The sequence below is a fragment of the Passer montanus genome, unplaced genomic scaffold, assembly GCF_014805655.1.
Source record: "Passer montanus isolate IOZ18808 unplaced genomic scaffold, ASM1480565v1 scaffold42, whole genome shotgun sequence".
In the NCBI taxonomy this organism is placed as follows: domain Eukaryota; kingdom Metazoa; phylum Chordata; class Aves; order Passeriformes; family Passeridae; genus Passer; species Passer montanus.
Window position 1 is genome coordinate 2,893,592 of NW_024369041.1, and position 16,339 is coordinate 2,909,930.

A 16,339-nucleotide genomic window follows, 5' to 3' on the forward strand; every position below is an offset into this window, starting at 1 on the left:
GGGGGGGGGGGAAGCTGTTCTGAGTCTTAAAAGTTGTGAAGAATCTACTTTTGCCTTTGTTAAAATGGTCTGAGGGTTGATAGGCCCTTGGCAGCTACGTAAGTGTGCACAGCAGCCTTTCCCCTTTGTGCTTGATTTCACTGTGTGGAAGTGGAAGTTGTTTTCAGGTTGTGTCTTATGTACTTCACAGCTCGATCCTGTTTGGCTGCCTCAGTTTTGGAGAGGCTGAGAGTGAGATAACAGAGGGATAAGCAGGTTAGGGCTGACCTGAGGCACAGGGAAGGCAGCTGGGAGCCTGTCCAAGAGCTTGGAACAATGCACCTGGCTGCTTGCTCAGGGTTTGGGACTGTCATTTGACCATCTCCTTCTGCAAATCAGAAAATCCTATAGCTGCTGGTCTCCCAAGGTGCTGTATGCTCTAACGAGTTATGTACTGTGCCCAAGAAATAACTGGCTTGTAAAGCGTATCTCTGTTTTTGGAAGCACTGAAAAACTGATGGTGGATCAGATATTGATATATTAAATCTGCTGCTGGTCTCCCAAGGTGCTGTATGCGCTCTAACAAGTTATGTACTGTGCCCAAGAAATAACTGGCTCGTAAAGCGTATCTCTGTTTTTGGAAGCACTGAAAAACTGATGGTGGATCAAGTGTCCTGTATTGCCAAGAGGATAGTTGTGATTTAGGAAGAAAGTAAAACGTGCACTAGAATGAAGTACCCGACTCCGTGGCACAAAAGAGACTTTAGAGCTTCTGAGTTTCTTGTCTAAGGGCTCTGTTTGGTATCTGAAGTGCTGCAATGGCTGCAAGTCAATTCCTACAAAGTGGCATAAACCCAGTCAGAATGCAGCTCCCTCTGCCAAGATCTAGGACAGGAAGCTCCTGCTGCGCAGAAGCCACGATGAGCAGAGTCTGTTGCTGGTGATGAGAAAGGAACCCACTTAACTCAGACTGAGGAATTACTGCTCTGCTGAGCTGGATCCAGGCAACAGTCTTTGTACCTATGAATTACTTAAAGGCTTTTAAATTTCTGAGGGGGAAACCCCCTTTGGTGTGGGCTTGGTATTGAGAATAGGATGTGCTTCTATGATGCTACAGAAATAGTCTGCGAGTCTCAATCTAACGTTCTATTCTGATGATTTTTTGTTGTGAGTTAATGTCTTTCTTGCTCTGGAGTTTTCTGCCTTTCCCTCTAGGGACCCTTACATCTGAGACAAATACAACAGAATAGTACTGACTTGTGAAGGGCTTTAGGCATTGTGAAAAATCGGTGAGAAAAAATGGGATAAAAAACTGCTTTAAGGTTCTATTACTTGATGGTTTATCTTCAGCTTCAAACCTTTGGTTAATAATTACTTGAGGGTGGGGAGGGGATAGGGAAGAAGAAATTATCTTGTAATAGGAAATAATTTAGTACTGCTATAAAAGCTCTGTGTTCTCTTGATCACTTGTAAATCGGGTCCCTGATCCTAATGCCACTAAAACTAGTGAGTAAATTAGATCTAGTTATTTCAGGAGGGTATAGATAAAGTTTATGCAAGTAAAGGTTTTTTAAGTCTAGACCCATACTGTGTGGCCCATACCTGCTCAAAATTTTAAACCCTTAAAACTACTTGCATGTTTTATGAGAACTAAAATTGGTAGAAATCTTATATAGGAACTTGATGAACTTTATATTAATTTTTCCTCTAACTTCCAAAAAGTAGTTGGACAGTGGGGCAGTGTGTAAAACATCCCTGCATCTCCCATGGGATTCTGCTGACAGACCAGGATGGTCCCTCAGTGCTCTGAGACCTGCCACAACTCTGCTCCTGGGCTCCTGAAGCCAGCTGTGCGTGTCATTGCTGATGGGTTATTGGCTTATGGCAAAGAGAGACTCTGTGGCCAGTTTCCCAGTGTCCCTGTCCTAATTTGAGCCTTATAATATCATATTAACAGATAAATATGACTCCTGACCTATTTATTTTCAGAACTATTTGGGAAGTGCTGTGGGTTGCGTGATGTACAAATCTAAGATTTAGAGGATTACTGGGGAATATTAAATTGTTGTGGCTGGATCACATTCAGTCGATGAATAAAGATTTTTTTTTCTGAAAGTTGATACATAATGTAATTTTATTCTTAGTCATCACAAGCTTCTCTTTTTTGTATTTTTTTTTAATATTTGGCTTCTTTGTAGAAGCCAATAAGCTACTGACAATTTTAGCCTCCAAATCAAAGGTCCAAGGGTTCATGGAAATCTAATTCCTGCTAAAGACCATGACTTTTGTTCCCGATCTGGTGAGCACTATCAGACTGTGCATCACTCAAATGGAGAGAGGTGCATAGGAATTGCTCCTTAACATGGTTATTTCTTCCACTGTATTTTCATTAGGCCATAGGAGAAGGGGGCAAGTACCCATTATGTTAATGCAGGTAGCAGCTGGAGGCCTAGTTATGCAGGGAACTTACCTCTGAGTAACTATTGAGCTTAATCATGTTAGTAAGGTAAACATTTCCCCAGCATAGAGGGCATCTGTGTCTTTTAAGTGAGTAAAGTTTGCTACATAGTGGATAACAAAGCCATCCAAATAATTCCTCCCTTTCTAGGTCAGTGCTTTCTTCAGTGTGCACTTGTGTTTTGAGAGGAAGTGCCTGTGAAGTCTGTTGGGCTCTGCATTACGTTAGTGTCACGTTTTCACTTATTCTGTATGTTAGAGTGTTGTGGATGATGTTGTATCTGCAAAAGCTGTGCTACCAAAGTTGTCAAGCTTCAGCTAACCAAGTGTGTACTCTTCCCTCAGGAGATATCACTCTAATTTTAGACATTTGAAAACAGGGTATAACAGAAGTGGAGATGGGGAAAGAAGGTGAGAACTGGATGTATTAGATCAGTAAACATTCTGAATTTACTCAGTAAAAGTGGAGCACATAGAAGGAGAAGTACATCAAGGAATGAATGACCTTTGTTAGCTCATCATTACAGCTGTCAGCATAAAAGCAGATCTGGAGATGTGAATCAGGAGAGCAGAGCAGATGGGTGTTGAGGGTAGCTGAAGAGTGAAACTGAGGACAAGAAATGGAGGGTTTTTTATGGGAGAAGCGGGTGCTCTGTGGAGTCTGATGTGCCAGATCCCAAGTCCCTAAATATTTGATCATGCTTAACTATGGATCTGGATGAAAGAGTGAAAATGTACTGAAATATACAGTGAAGTCAAGAAGGTTAAGGCTAAAAAGCTGAACTGTCTCATGTGAGGAAAAGAGAATTAGTGCAGAGACCTAGATTTGTGGAAGAATAGAGTAATATAATTAATACAACTCTTAGTAGTTGTATTTTTTTTTTCCTGGGGGGAGTGTGTCCTTCTGTCTTGAGTGCACAAAATTAGAAGGTTTTGCTAGTCAAATGTCTGTGTGATGGGGGCCTGGATGAGAGTTTCAGCTGTCAGAGCTGAAAGAAAAGGTCACTCCCCAGACACTGTGGTCTTTGTCCTTTTAGATTTGCTCTTAGAAAAAGTTCTAAATGAGGTAGTACAGGATGAATATGTGGCCCATGAAAGGTTTACAGTGAAGAACAAACTGTATTAAATTAAAATATGCATAAAAACTAAATTAGACTAGCTTATAAAGTGAAGTTGAAGCCAATTATGGAAATTAAGCATGATGTAATAGTTAATGAAACCAGTGTAGCAAGCACAGTGAAGCTCTGCTGATTGCCAAGAACATCTTGCTTTTACAGTACTTATGTAACCATCAGGAAAGGCCTCTGAGTGTTTTTAATAACAATAAGCCTTTTTAATAACACTTTCCTTCTTTTCTCCACTTTTTTCCTGTGATATATTGTGCTGCAGGTGGGAGTGTATATGTTTTTTAAAAAATTGTAATTTTCCCAAGCAGTATTCCAGGTTATGTATGTATTTTTATTGTCATTGTGTGCTTCTGTGAATGCATGTGTGTACTTCATTAACAAGGAAGTTCCTGGCTCCTGAGGATTTTTGTTGTCCTTCCCAGCTGAATGGAAGATTTGTGTGGTTGTTTGTCTTGATTTGCTTCCGTAGTCAGCAGTCCAAATTTAATTTAATTAGAGGAAAGAAATACCCAACGAAAACACACAGCAATGTAAGGTTGTGTTGGTTCTATGATAGTAGCTGTTTCCAAAACCTTTGTGTTTTTAAAAAAAGGCATAATGTGAATTTGAACATTACAGAACTTGATTTGTCACTTCTCAGAACATCTCAGCCTTATTGTGTTAACAGGAAAACTAGATTTCTCTTCACAAATACTTGTCTGACTGAAGCAACAATCAAATAAGTCTAATGAACAGGAATCTTAATTTTAAAATAGAGATTTCTTTTAGTATAAGCTGATAATGAAGTTTACCCACTACAGATGGCCTTTTCTTAAGGTTCCAAATTTCTTCTGTGCTTTCCAGGTAAAAAGTAAACATGTAAAAAACTTGATGGATTGGAAGCTGAGAGATCATTTCTATATGAGCTGCTTATAAGACCTTAGGTAATTTAGGTTACATGTACCAGATAAACATTAAAATCAGAAAATTTAAAAATGTTTCTGAAGTATCAAAGAAAACTCCTTGTAGAAATAACAGGATTTGCCAAAATTTTACCTGAGCAATACTAAAGTAGGACATATGTGGCATTCACATTCTTTGAAAAAAATCCCTTTGCCTGGGATTTTTCTCCTGGGAAGCTGAGAGGTCTCAGAGAAAAGGAAAACAATTTTTATCTTATTTGCTTCTCCTGTGTTGTGCTCATGTGTGGGAATGTATTTGGAGATTGTTTACCCAAAGGTGATTGTCTTACTGGATTCTGGTGTGAGTTGTTTTGACTCTTTGGCCAATTGGGGCCAAGCTGTATCAGGACTCTGGAAATTCCAGAGTCACAAGTTTTCATTATTATCTTTTAGCATTCAGTAAGTATCCTTTCTGTATTCTTTAGTATAGTATAGTATTCTTTAATATAATATAGTACTATAAAGTAATAAATTAGCCTTCTGAGAACACGGAGTCAGATGCATCATTCCTGTCTTTGTTGGGGCTCTTTGATTACAACAGGACATACTCGTGCACAGGAAAGTGAAGTGCTGGGCTCTGCTGTGCCTTATGCTCATTACTGGCATCAGCAGGGGCCTTTACTGGAGAGATTCTGTCTCTTCTGTGAATTAAAGAAACCGTCTGAGAGTCTTAACCTGAGAAGTTTGATTCAAAGCTGCTATCAGTGAATTTTCAGTGATTTTCTGAGAAATACATGATGGATTAGATAATTTTTTTTTTCCTCTAAGCCCCACTGTTAATTTGCAGAACATAATTTCTTAGTTGGAAGCTGGTGTGAAATGTTGAAACACTAATATTTTTGGAGCTGGTTATCCTGACAACTCCAACAATCTCCAAGTACAGATTCATTTGGGCATCAATACTTGCTCAGACATGTATTACTTCATGATGTAGAGAAGAATGACTAAAAAGGGCTGTTAACAGTTTTGCATCGTTAACCGGGCTGTAATCTAAATTTGTGTTAATATCATGCAATAAGGAGAAACTGTTACTAAGTCCTTAGAAATTCTTGTCTCTGAGTTATTATGCACAGGGTAGCAAGATACACCAACTAACTTGTATTTCTGTCATACCCAGCTAAAAATATCTTGAACTAGAATCAAAGCCTGGTTTTGGGTTACTAGAGTTTAAATGAAGCAGTGTAAGTGGAAAATAACCAAAAGCAGAATGGATAAGGCTATGCTCTAAAGATGCTCACTTAGATATGTGAGTTTGTACTCAGTTAATTCTCATCCAGAACCGGAATTCTGTGGTAGGTTTTTGATAATGGTATTACTGTGTCTGTGATCCTAGGCTAACTTTAATGAAATTTTAAAAATTAATTACATTACTTCCTTTGCTTTACCTCCCCCCTCCCCCCCGTCAGCTTAGGTTGTTGCCAAAACTAGGTTTTTTTGCAAATAATTTGTGAGAGCATTGACTATTGCACGTGAAATAGTGGCAACAATGCAACAGCTCATTGCATTGCATGTGTCTTTTTCCCTTGTCATCTCTTTTGCCTCGTAAAGCAAACATCCCAAAAAAGGATTAAATAAAAAAGTATAAAAGGAAAGAGGAGTAGGAATAATAGAAGAGGAAGCATAAAGCAGATTCATTTGTCTTTTATTTCAGAGAAAAAACTGATTATAAATGAGACACAAACAGGTTTCTAAAACACTGAATATCACTGTCTTTCCTGTATTGACTAAACACAATAGTATTTTGTATCTACACAGAATGATCAGATACAAAAACTTGATGTTGGATGTTTTTATAGCTAAGATAAATATAATTACCAAAGAATATAATTTCCAGATTTCATTGTATCTTTAAGTAATGACTTTTTTTTGGGGCTGGCAGGGACAAAATGCTGATTTGAATTTCAACACAAGTTACACTGTTTTCCATCTTAAAGTACTTTTTTGTAAGACTTCTTTTCTAAGCCTAGAGTTCTGTTTGTGAGTGTATTACAAATGTTATTACCATTTGTTTTCTGGAAGGAAGATAAAATATTATGTGTGTCTGTCCATTTTTTTTTCCTGCTTGCTACATATCACTACAAATTCAGTGTGAAATCACTGCAGAGATAATTCATACCATTCTCCAATAACTTGCATTAAACCAGAGACACCCCAGAGACCATAACATTATCTCAGGGATTACAAATGATGCAAATGCAGACCTGCCTTGCAGGGTTAAGCTAGACCATGTAATTTCTGAAACAACAAAAAAGAAAACGGGTAAAGTGTGTTTATTTCTCATTTGTCCATTACAGCCAGGTTTTCAGCTACTGCCTCATAATTATTCTGTGGGAGGAAGGAGACTTTTCTCTTTTAGGAAAGGTTCTTGATGAGAAGTGATAAAATATAAGGTACAATTGAGGCTGAACAAACTTTTCAGTTCTGGAATATGAGGCATGTAAGGGATATGCATGAAGGAGTTTTTGTGAACTGATGAAGGACATGGTAGCAGAACATAAATAACTGGAGATTTATCATAGAAAAGTGAAAATTAGCCTAGAAAATTGTGCAGTATTGGTTGTTTGCTCAAAAGACCTCTGGTATATTTTGACTGTACTAAAATCAAGAAAGTAACTTTTGCCCTTCGTGACTACACACAGGCTCAAATTATATCACCATGTCAGAGTTTTCAAAATAATGGGTAAATTAACATTTTAACTTTTTGGACTGAAGCAAACACTAGAATGAGAAATGACCTGCTTTAAGGATGCTCTTTCCATTTGTCCTTACTTCAGGTCTTTGACTATACACTGTATGTTGCTTACAATTTGAATAGATCCAAAAAGTGATAAAAACTCATTGCTAGTCTATGGAAAGTTTTCTGGAACACCAAACGCTCTGAGTGGAGAGACAACAAAGTAAAAAGTTTATACAGGCTGCCACTTTGTCCCTCCAGAAGAACAGCTGACCTTAGTGAACTTGCTTTTTGTGTCCATGAAATATATCTCCAAATATTTGTTTTATAGGTGTGTCTACACATATATATTAAAAATCCCCTTTATACATGGCTAGATGTGCATGTGGTTTTAGATGTGTGTATCTGTTTGGTTCTTCATACAGTAAATCAAATGAATTGGGTTTTAGTGTAGCATAGACTTATCATTGGTGACTGTCTTGAATGCATTTCCTGGTTCTGTATATCACTTACAATTTGAATAGATAAAAAAGCAATAAAACTCATTGCTAGTCTATGGAAAGTTTTCTGAATGAATTTTCTGGTTCTGGTGAGTTGGTTAGTGGCTGATTTTCTCTTGTGAATTACACTGCTTACAAAGACACATGTTTAGCAGCTTGGTAGTTGAAATTTTAGTCTGTTATCTTTGTCCATGTCAGTACTTACACTTGTCAGATATTTGCCATTTTTGTTCTACTTGTCATTTGACAGATTTGGAAACATCATGTGTGAAATTACTGGGGCAGTATGGAACATGGTCTGCACTATTTGAAATTAGTGGAGGCACAGTGTCAGTGAATTGCACAGTCTGACCACGGCCAGCTTCCTTTGCCATGTGCTGAATTGTATTGTGGCCAATAGGCATTGCATCCCATACATTATAAAGCTGGAAGACAGGACATTTTGACATTCCAGGATAGTTTGACATACAGAACATGAATCTGTTCATGTGAATGTGGCTTAGCAGTTCCCTGTCAATTTACTTTTTTTTCTATAGCTGGCAGCTAGCTAACATGAGAGCAGCTGTGCCAGGAAAGTTCCTGATGCTGACTTTGTGTTTTGCCCTAGCATAAATAAGAGCTGGTACATGACCATCTCATTCATGGTGGGGAAGAGCAAGAAAATTAAAGGGTTGACACAATCAATGGGCAGTGGTTGCTTGAGTTTTGTTTGCAGCTCCTTGAGCATCAAAAGGCGTAGAAGCAAGTTGACAGATTGTTAATTCCTTTTCTTACACATAGCACCCGTTATAAATATAGAAAAGGAAGAAGGAGGTTTGGGCTTATTCCAGGCAGGATCCCAGTTCCCTCCATTTGGTACATGGGTGGTGTTTCCTCTTCTGGCACTTGGGGATTTGATTGTTTACACAGGTTTGCTTAGCGAGTGCACAATTTAAAAAATGATTTGACAGGAAAACAGACTTGCCTGCATGTGTGCACAGGAACATGGGAATTTATACCTTCTGTATGGATGCAGGGCATGGACAATAAACCCAGCTGCTCCAGAGGAACATGTCTGTGATGGGAACCTCTTGCCCCATGCTCAGCCTTTCTCCTGTGGCTCCCTCCCTGCCAGCTGTGGTTTGCTGGGGTGAGCAGGGAGGGGCATGTGGCTGTGAGATGGAGTTATTCTTCAGGATTGGCCAGAATTTTTAATTCTTGTTGTAGGTACTTGGTGTTTGGGGTACTGAAGGTCTGCTGGGGATGAAAAAGGAAGACAAAGCTGAGTGGGCTTCAGTGTCTTCCTGCAACTTACTTAGCTCTAATATATATGTGAAATAAATCATGCATTTATTTTATGGTAGCAATAGTGATTTGTGTATGTGGGGTGTCTGTATTGCACAGGGTGCAGCAGCTTTACTTGCTGTGATGTTATGGTTGATTGCAATGTAGATTGTTTAGAAAACACTTAGAAATGCACAATGCACATCTAAAATATTTGATATCAGTTGTATGCTTAGGAGGTTATTAAGTTCATCAGGAGACTCAATATTGCCCTTACATGTTGATGAAGATCTGTCATCTCTTCAGGTTTTGTTGAATACTTTAACTATACTATTTGCCTCTTTTACATTGTTTTAATGACAGTTCGTCTAAGTAAAATGTGAAAAGAGAGAGCTAAGCTGAATCTGTCTTATATTCATGTAGTTAATCTTATGGTTACTCAGCTGTGCTTGTTTCTTCACAATAAATCACTTTAAAAGCCAGTTCAAATTTTCCATTTCAATATTAAGAAATATTGCAGGAAGAGAAGTGAGTACAGCATGAGTTGTGATTGGAAGAAATCTTTTTAAAGCCTGTACAAAGTCTAATGTCATTAACAATACCACTCAAAACCAGAGTATAAAATCTTTGGGTGTCTGTATTGCTGTTTTAAACTGTGCTGCTGTTTTAAACTCCACTGGTTGTCCTGTGCAGTCCTGTTGCATTATGTTAGTTGTAAACCGAGTGAAAGCAAAGAAAGCCGTTTCAGTATTTTGTGACAGCTGCTTCAGTGATTTCAAATCCATCAGGTGAACACTTTTGTCTTTTTCTCATTACTCCTTGGCAACATCAATAAAGAAGAATATAAACGGCAAATTAAAGACAAAATGACAATAGTACAAAAAATTAGAACAACTTTTTCTTTTGGCTCCTGTGGGAGCCAATATTGTGCTCATATAATTTTCTATTAGATGGATGTGGAAATGAGATTAAGTAAATGTAGTGGAGGCTTTGTCAGCACTAGGGAAGCAGGGATGTCTTCCCAGGGGTAAGCATAGCACCTTTTGCAATTTGAATTCTGTTTCAAAAATCTGGGCCAGATACTTGTTCATTCTTGTACCCTCTGTGCTTTAACTTCTCCAGCCATGCATTTCCTGCAGTGGTGCTTTCCATATTTTTCTCTTATATCGTCTGGGTTTCTTTCCTTATCTGTGCTGTTCTGTCCCTCACTTACTGCTAATAATTAGCATTCTTCTGGAAGTGCGAGTGTTAGAGATCCCTGAAATTGATCTGTGTTGATAGTGCAGCCAACCAACAATGGCAGAGCCAGGGCTGTTCCCAAGCCCCAGTGTCAGCATTGCCTGGCAATCTTGTAGCAGCCAAGACCTGGCTGGTCACTGTGGAATGTTTTTCTCTTCATTTTTTTTTGAACTGCAAGGTACTTCTATGTAACCTAAGAAAAATTCTGTGCTTTTTTGGTGGTTTTTTTTTTCCTTGTTTTGTTGTGTTTTTTGATAAAGTTGAATCAGTAGAACTTTCTTTAAGACTGATAAGAGCAATGTAATTAGATTGCAATTACATGATCTGATGTAACTTCTGCAAAATAACCTTTCAACTGACAAAAAAAGTTGAAATAATTCTGTTTCAGTGCATCAAATAAAAGGATAAATCTTGGGCAAAGTTCTTTCAGATTTCTGAGACAGGCAAAAGACTGTTTTATATAAGGGTGTCATTTTTGTGTTGTAGGAATGACAAATGACAACCAGTGATTAGGAAGTACTTTAGAAGAGTTGGTAGAGAGGCATTTAATAAGTAAGGAAATTAGTTTAAAAAATGCCAGGGTACACTGAGGGTATGGTTTTAGAAGGGATGATAGCGTTTTCTGTGACCAGTAACCAATAGAGTGTTGAGAATTGTTTTGAAATGCAAAGAATGGGACAAGCCAAATAACCTGGACATAGAGTATCAGGAAAAATTTGTTGCTTATTACAAAATGAAAAAATGATGACAATTGATGATAAAAGAAATTATATCTTGGTATTAAACCAGCTCATGCATTTATTTTTCTGGAATACACGTTGGTCTGTGTTGTGGAGGCAGCTTGGTCCAGCTGAGTACGACTGGCTTCCAAATCATAGCCATTTCCTGAGCTGGCGGCTCAATAATGCTTTCACCAAGCTGTGCTCCCTGTTATTGCTGGCCCTTCTCCTGGGAGCTATGCTTCCTGTACTTAATTAGATGAGAAAAAGATGAGCTGCTCTACTCTCCCTCACTTCAGGTTCATGTCTGGATGGTCCCAATTCCAGAGCTCAGTAGTAGAGCTCACTGAACTGGCTGCTAACCTGAGAAGCCCCCCTTCAGTGAGAGGATCTGTTTTGCCCGCTCAGCATGAGAAGAGAGTAAATTCCAGCTAAAATTGCTCCTTTGCTAGCATCAAACCCAGTGTGACTGTGGTTTGGGGAAAGAGGAAGTGTAGTGCTCCCAGTGCCTTGGTTGTGTTGGATGTTTTCATAGCTTGGATTTAAAATCTTCCTTTCCTGCTCTGAGATACATCAATATGCAGAAAAAGATATCATTCTCTAATTAATGGTGAACTGAGTCCTGGCAAATACAGTCCTCCATGTACCAAGCAGCCAGAAATGGTTTAAAAGTTCCAATACCAGCCAATGTCAAGCTTGCATGGAAAAGCCAGCTCGAATAGGAGCTAAGCTGGATTGGCTGAGTGCTTGGCTTTTCTAAAATGATCTGCAAAGAGCATTAATTAGTAGCATATCAGCAGGCTGACATTTGAGAAACTTCAGTAAAATTGCAGTGATGATATTGGTCAATAACAGTAACACCATGTTGTCATTGAGGATTTAGGTAAATAAGGTTCAGAGGACAGAGGTTGTAAGTAGGTGATGTTAAATGAGTCAGTTGCATTTTGGTGCCTTCCACCCCACACAGCTGGGAGAGGCAAGAGAATGCATACACAGTTGCTGTGGCCACTGCCTTTTTTTTGGTTTTGTTTTCGTTATGTGTATTTTTTTCTTTTTACATTGTAACAGAATGATCTCACATTAAAAAGGTATCAAAATGTACACAGGCAAACGATTTGCAGCAGTAAATAATTATTGGACTTTATTTAGAAAAATATATATGTAAGGGTTCTTCACCTTCCTAAGGAGGGGGCATGGAACAGCTCATTGCAGGCAGCAAGAACAGGACACTGTATTTTTTACACATGGCTTTTGAATTTAGTAGAATACTGAGGGAGAGTGGGAGGGAATCAGCCTCATTTGTTACAGTATTTGTAACCTTTAGCTGTTCCCAGGTGGTTACAGTCAGTCCAAACTATGAGGACTAGGACAAAGTTCCCTCCTTCCAGTGTCAGAAAGGTCACATGGCAGAATCCAGAAACATTCACCTTGTGTGCCAAACGCAGATTTTCTGAAAATAGCCATATGCCAGTTTGTTATGGTGATGTGCACATGCCTGAGCTAGTATGTTGCTCCTGATGCCAAGTGTCTGTCTCAATGAGCTGAGTAGAGCAGAGTGTCAGTGCAGCGAGTATAATCCATTCTAATATTAGAATGTGGGGCCGGATCCTGCTGGCCCAGCCACGGCAACTGCAGCTCAGGCTGCTCGGGACCTCTGTGCTCTCTGCAAACAGCTCTCCCTGCTTCTCGTTATTTCATTTCTTTTTCTAGGAAATATGAGTAAAGAGCAGCTAATTGCCTCATAAAATACAGCTGTTGTATGGTCTAGTGGACAAAGTACTCTGTTGAGTTTTTGTTTATCTCAATTAATGCACTTCTAGCTTGACAGGCAGCCCTATCCATTGTCATCCTATGCGGAAAGGAAGTTTGCAAGTGATGAAGGCAATACCATTAAAAAACAAAGAACCCCCCACCCCAACACCCCCAGGCTTATCTGGCCATGTCTGAATTTGAATACCAAGGTTAAGAACTTCTGAAGATGAAGTTGTACAAGGAAGTAACAGCATGAAATGTTGGATCATAGGTGGGTAGGTGAGAAGCTTTACTTCTCAGGCTCTAGCTTGCTTTGTTTTAGGAAAGGAGTTTACCTCCATAATTGGCAGTCAGATATCTCTATCCCACACAAAACTTTAGGAAAACCCATGTCAGAGCACTTTGTTGACTTTGAAATGGCAAACTGGGTAGGACTGACAGGAGAACTGTTCAGAGCTGATGCTGCCACCTTTGGGCCAGCTGGAAGTATCTTCCCATGGTGTCACATTTGTCTTTCAAACCACCAGTTGCAAATAAAATTGCAAATTTCCCTGACCTCTAGAGATTTTGAGCACTAATCTAGTCCAAAACTCTTTAGTGCAGGCCTGCCTATTGGTCTTGAACTTAAAACCACAATTTCACCTATGTCATAGTAAGTATTGGTAATAAAATCTAGAGCATGCTATTGTAAAGGGTATGAGTGCTCATTTTAGTCAATATTAAAATCTACTCTCTCTTGCCTAGCCTTCATTTCAGTTGATATTTACTTCTAATAACTAGATCAGTGTTGGTGCTTAATTCAGTAGTGTATTTGCTTAATATTCACTTGTTAAAATATTTTTGATTATTCTAATGTTTTTTCTTTGCAACCCTTTTCTACTCAGCACTTTGCACCTGTCAAATCTGTCTTTTTAAGTGCATTTTATCCTTTGGTCAGTTATAAAAGCATTAAGGCAGGACAAAGATGTCTAAATATAATGGAAAAATAAAGATATAGTGTCAAAAATGTTGGGTGCTGTCTCTGACTATGGTACTTATAGGAAACTCATCACCATAGTAACTAAGCCTCTGCTAAATAATTACCAACAGATCTGTTCTTTTTTGTCTTCTAACTATGTCTAGCCTTGGCTATAGTTTTAAATGTAAGAATGGTATACACATACATGTTAGCACACTGCATTTGGATGATAAGCCAAAGAACTCATCATATAGCATCCTAATTCTTGCAGAAATCATTTCTGATTTCTAGGTGTTCATGGCTGCTGTTTTGTCACAAATGAAAGAATGGTGCAGAACACTTTTAATAAAGGCTATCTTAGTGCAACAGCTATCATGGAAAGCCAGACCTCAGGAAAAAAAGCAAACTTTTGCTACAAAGCTAAAGCAATTTATTGAAAGACATTAGATTTGTGTTTAATAAGCAGCTATTTGAAATAGCAGAGCAAAATTCCCTGCCTTGGCTGTTCCTTATACTTCATCAGCAGCACTCAGGCATTGCCTTGCTCTCAGTAGATCAGTGGTGCTGCATTTCATCTTCTTTTTTTTTTTTTCCATTTCCCCTGTGGTATTGTGCAAAGCAAATGTTCTAATTTGGTTTGGAGGATTTGCTGCCCTGCAGGCTCTGTAACCTGGGTGAACAATGAGCAGAGGAGCCAGCAGCAGACTAGGGGCTTTCAGCATCTTCATTTACTTTTTTGAGCTGCTGATGATCCTTTCTCTGAACTCTTCTCATGTGGAGTGACCTCACCTTATCTTCAGGAGCATTTTGGAGAACACTGAAGTCTTTAACAAAATCTGTTGCTGCTTATGGGGGAAGTGGCCTACTTCTACTTTGTTTTATTGCCTAGAAATGCTGTTTCATGGGCATATTCCATTTTTAACCCCATCCTTTTATGAGGAATTTGCTAGCTTTTCATGCTCCTCTTAGCTGTGAGATAAACTTACTTCTCAAAATGTGCTCAGCTTGAACAGTCTGAAGTGACCATGCCTTGAACGTGTTGTTGCAAAGCAGTGCATTTGGGTTGGATATTGACTTATGAAGTCTTTGTGCTTCTGGCTGAGCTCAGTTTCATCTTGTTTGTTGGGAGATCAAATGGGTTTATTTTTCTGTAGTGGCTAATGCAGCTTGGTGCTTCAAAGAGCTGACAACGAAATGATCTCTGACTTGTAGGTGTTTTTTTTTCTTTTTTTCTGTATTGTCTAAGAGCTGTTCCTTGTTAAACAGGCCATGAACCATTTAGGACCAGACTTGGGAAGTATGTGTTGACTGTGCTTACAGCAACTAACTGAGGTGAGGCACAGATAAGTCCAAGCTTATAAATTGATTTTTTACCTTAATTTATTTATGTTGAAACTGATGTCTTTCTCTCCTGGTGAGGAGCAGCATCCAGATGTCTAACCAAGGTAAACATGTACCTTTTATCTTTTTAATTTATTATTTTATTTTCTAAATTTTTAAAAATTAATTCTTTGTGTGGGGGAAGCTGAGGAAACTAGGAAGAAGAAAAAATACAGCAAGGATTGTTCTTGATTTTCTTGTGAAATTCTGACATGAATCCTACAGGTTGTAGAGGTTGGCGTTTTTTGTTTTGTTTAGGTTTTTGAGATTTTTTTTAACAAAAAAAAACCCCATTGTGAATTGGAGCTAGTCTTTAGCACACTAAATATTCATCTGTTTGAGGTACAGGCATGAGGTCTCCCATGACAGTAGCTGCACTGTATGGTCTTGGGAAAATGTGGGTTACCCTAGAAACAGTAACAGGAGCAAGACCCCTACCACAGAGGAGCCTGTCGAGGTGTTATGTAACAGCAGTAACTTGGGACCTGTACTGTGAAAGGAATTTGTTGCCATAAAACATGTATTTAAAATTGGATTATTGTAAATATACCCTGTAATTGTTGAAATAGATGTGTGGACTGTGTTAGGAGATGCAAAAGAATTCAGTGTAGCTTTTGTGATTATCATATGGGAGCCATGTATAGATGTACAGTTTTCAAGTTGAACTGAATCAATGAGATGAACATTACGAAAAATATTCAGACTGTTCCCCAAACTTGCAGTTTTCAGCCCAACCATTCCTCTGAAATCTAGAGATTTAAATATGTTCTTCAACTGGATGTGGAACATCTCTGCAAATAAGAAGGTAGAGCCACTCAACATGTTATGAAATTTGTTAAAATTTGGTTCAGCAGGGCATAAAATGTGCATGCACAGATTTCATTAGCTCAACCCATGTTACTTAGAATGGTGATAAACACTATCTCAATCCGTTATCTAACAATAATCTTCTAAATGGCAGTATTCTTAAATTCCAAGTATCTTTGCTAGTGCAATAAGTGAAAAGAACTTCTCTCTGAGAATGACTCATTTGGGAAAATGTCCTTGAAAGTAATCTCCTTGTATCCTAGCTAAGGATATGCATATTAAGTCTAATCTGCAGTTTTAAATTCTGCCAAAGATGAAGATTTATGATTGAGGTTAGATTAAACCATGGCAATATGGTCTTGGTTAGTATAACAGCAAAGTATGTAAGTGAATTTTAGGCTACAGAAAGTACAATTTCTTGTTCATAGTATCTATCTCATTTAATCTGTATTGGAGAAGTCATGGATATAACATCTCAATAATTATTACTCTTAATAGACAATTACTCTTCTGGTGACTCATGTCCCCTGACGTATGGTTTGC

General features: G+C 38.4%; 1 protein-coding gene across 8 annotated transcripts in view; it reads left to right on the plus strand.

Moving 5' to 3' along the window:
• Positions 1-16,339, plus strand: part of GRID1 (glutamate ionotropic receptor delta type subunit 1) — a 538,060-nt gene that overhangs the window by 186,773 nt on the left and 334,948 nt on the right. Inside the window, exon 2 of one of the 8 annotated variants that reach the window (XM_039719743.1) lies at positions 14,876-14,941. The exons of the other annotated variants lie outside the window; for them this stretch is intronic. The gene's annotated coding sequence lies outside the window, so the exon portion shown is untranslated. The remainder of the gene's footprint in view (positions 1-14,875; positions 14,942-16,339) is intronic. 8 annotated transcript variants of the gene reach the window in all.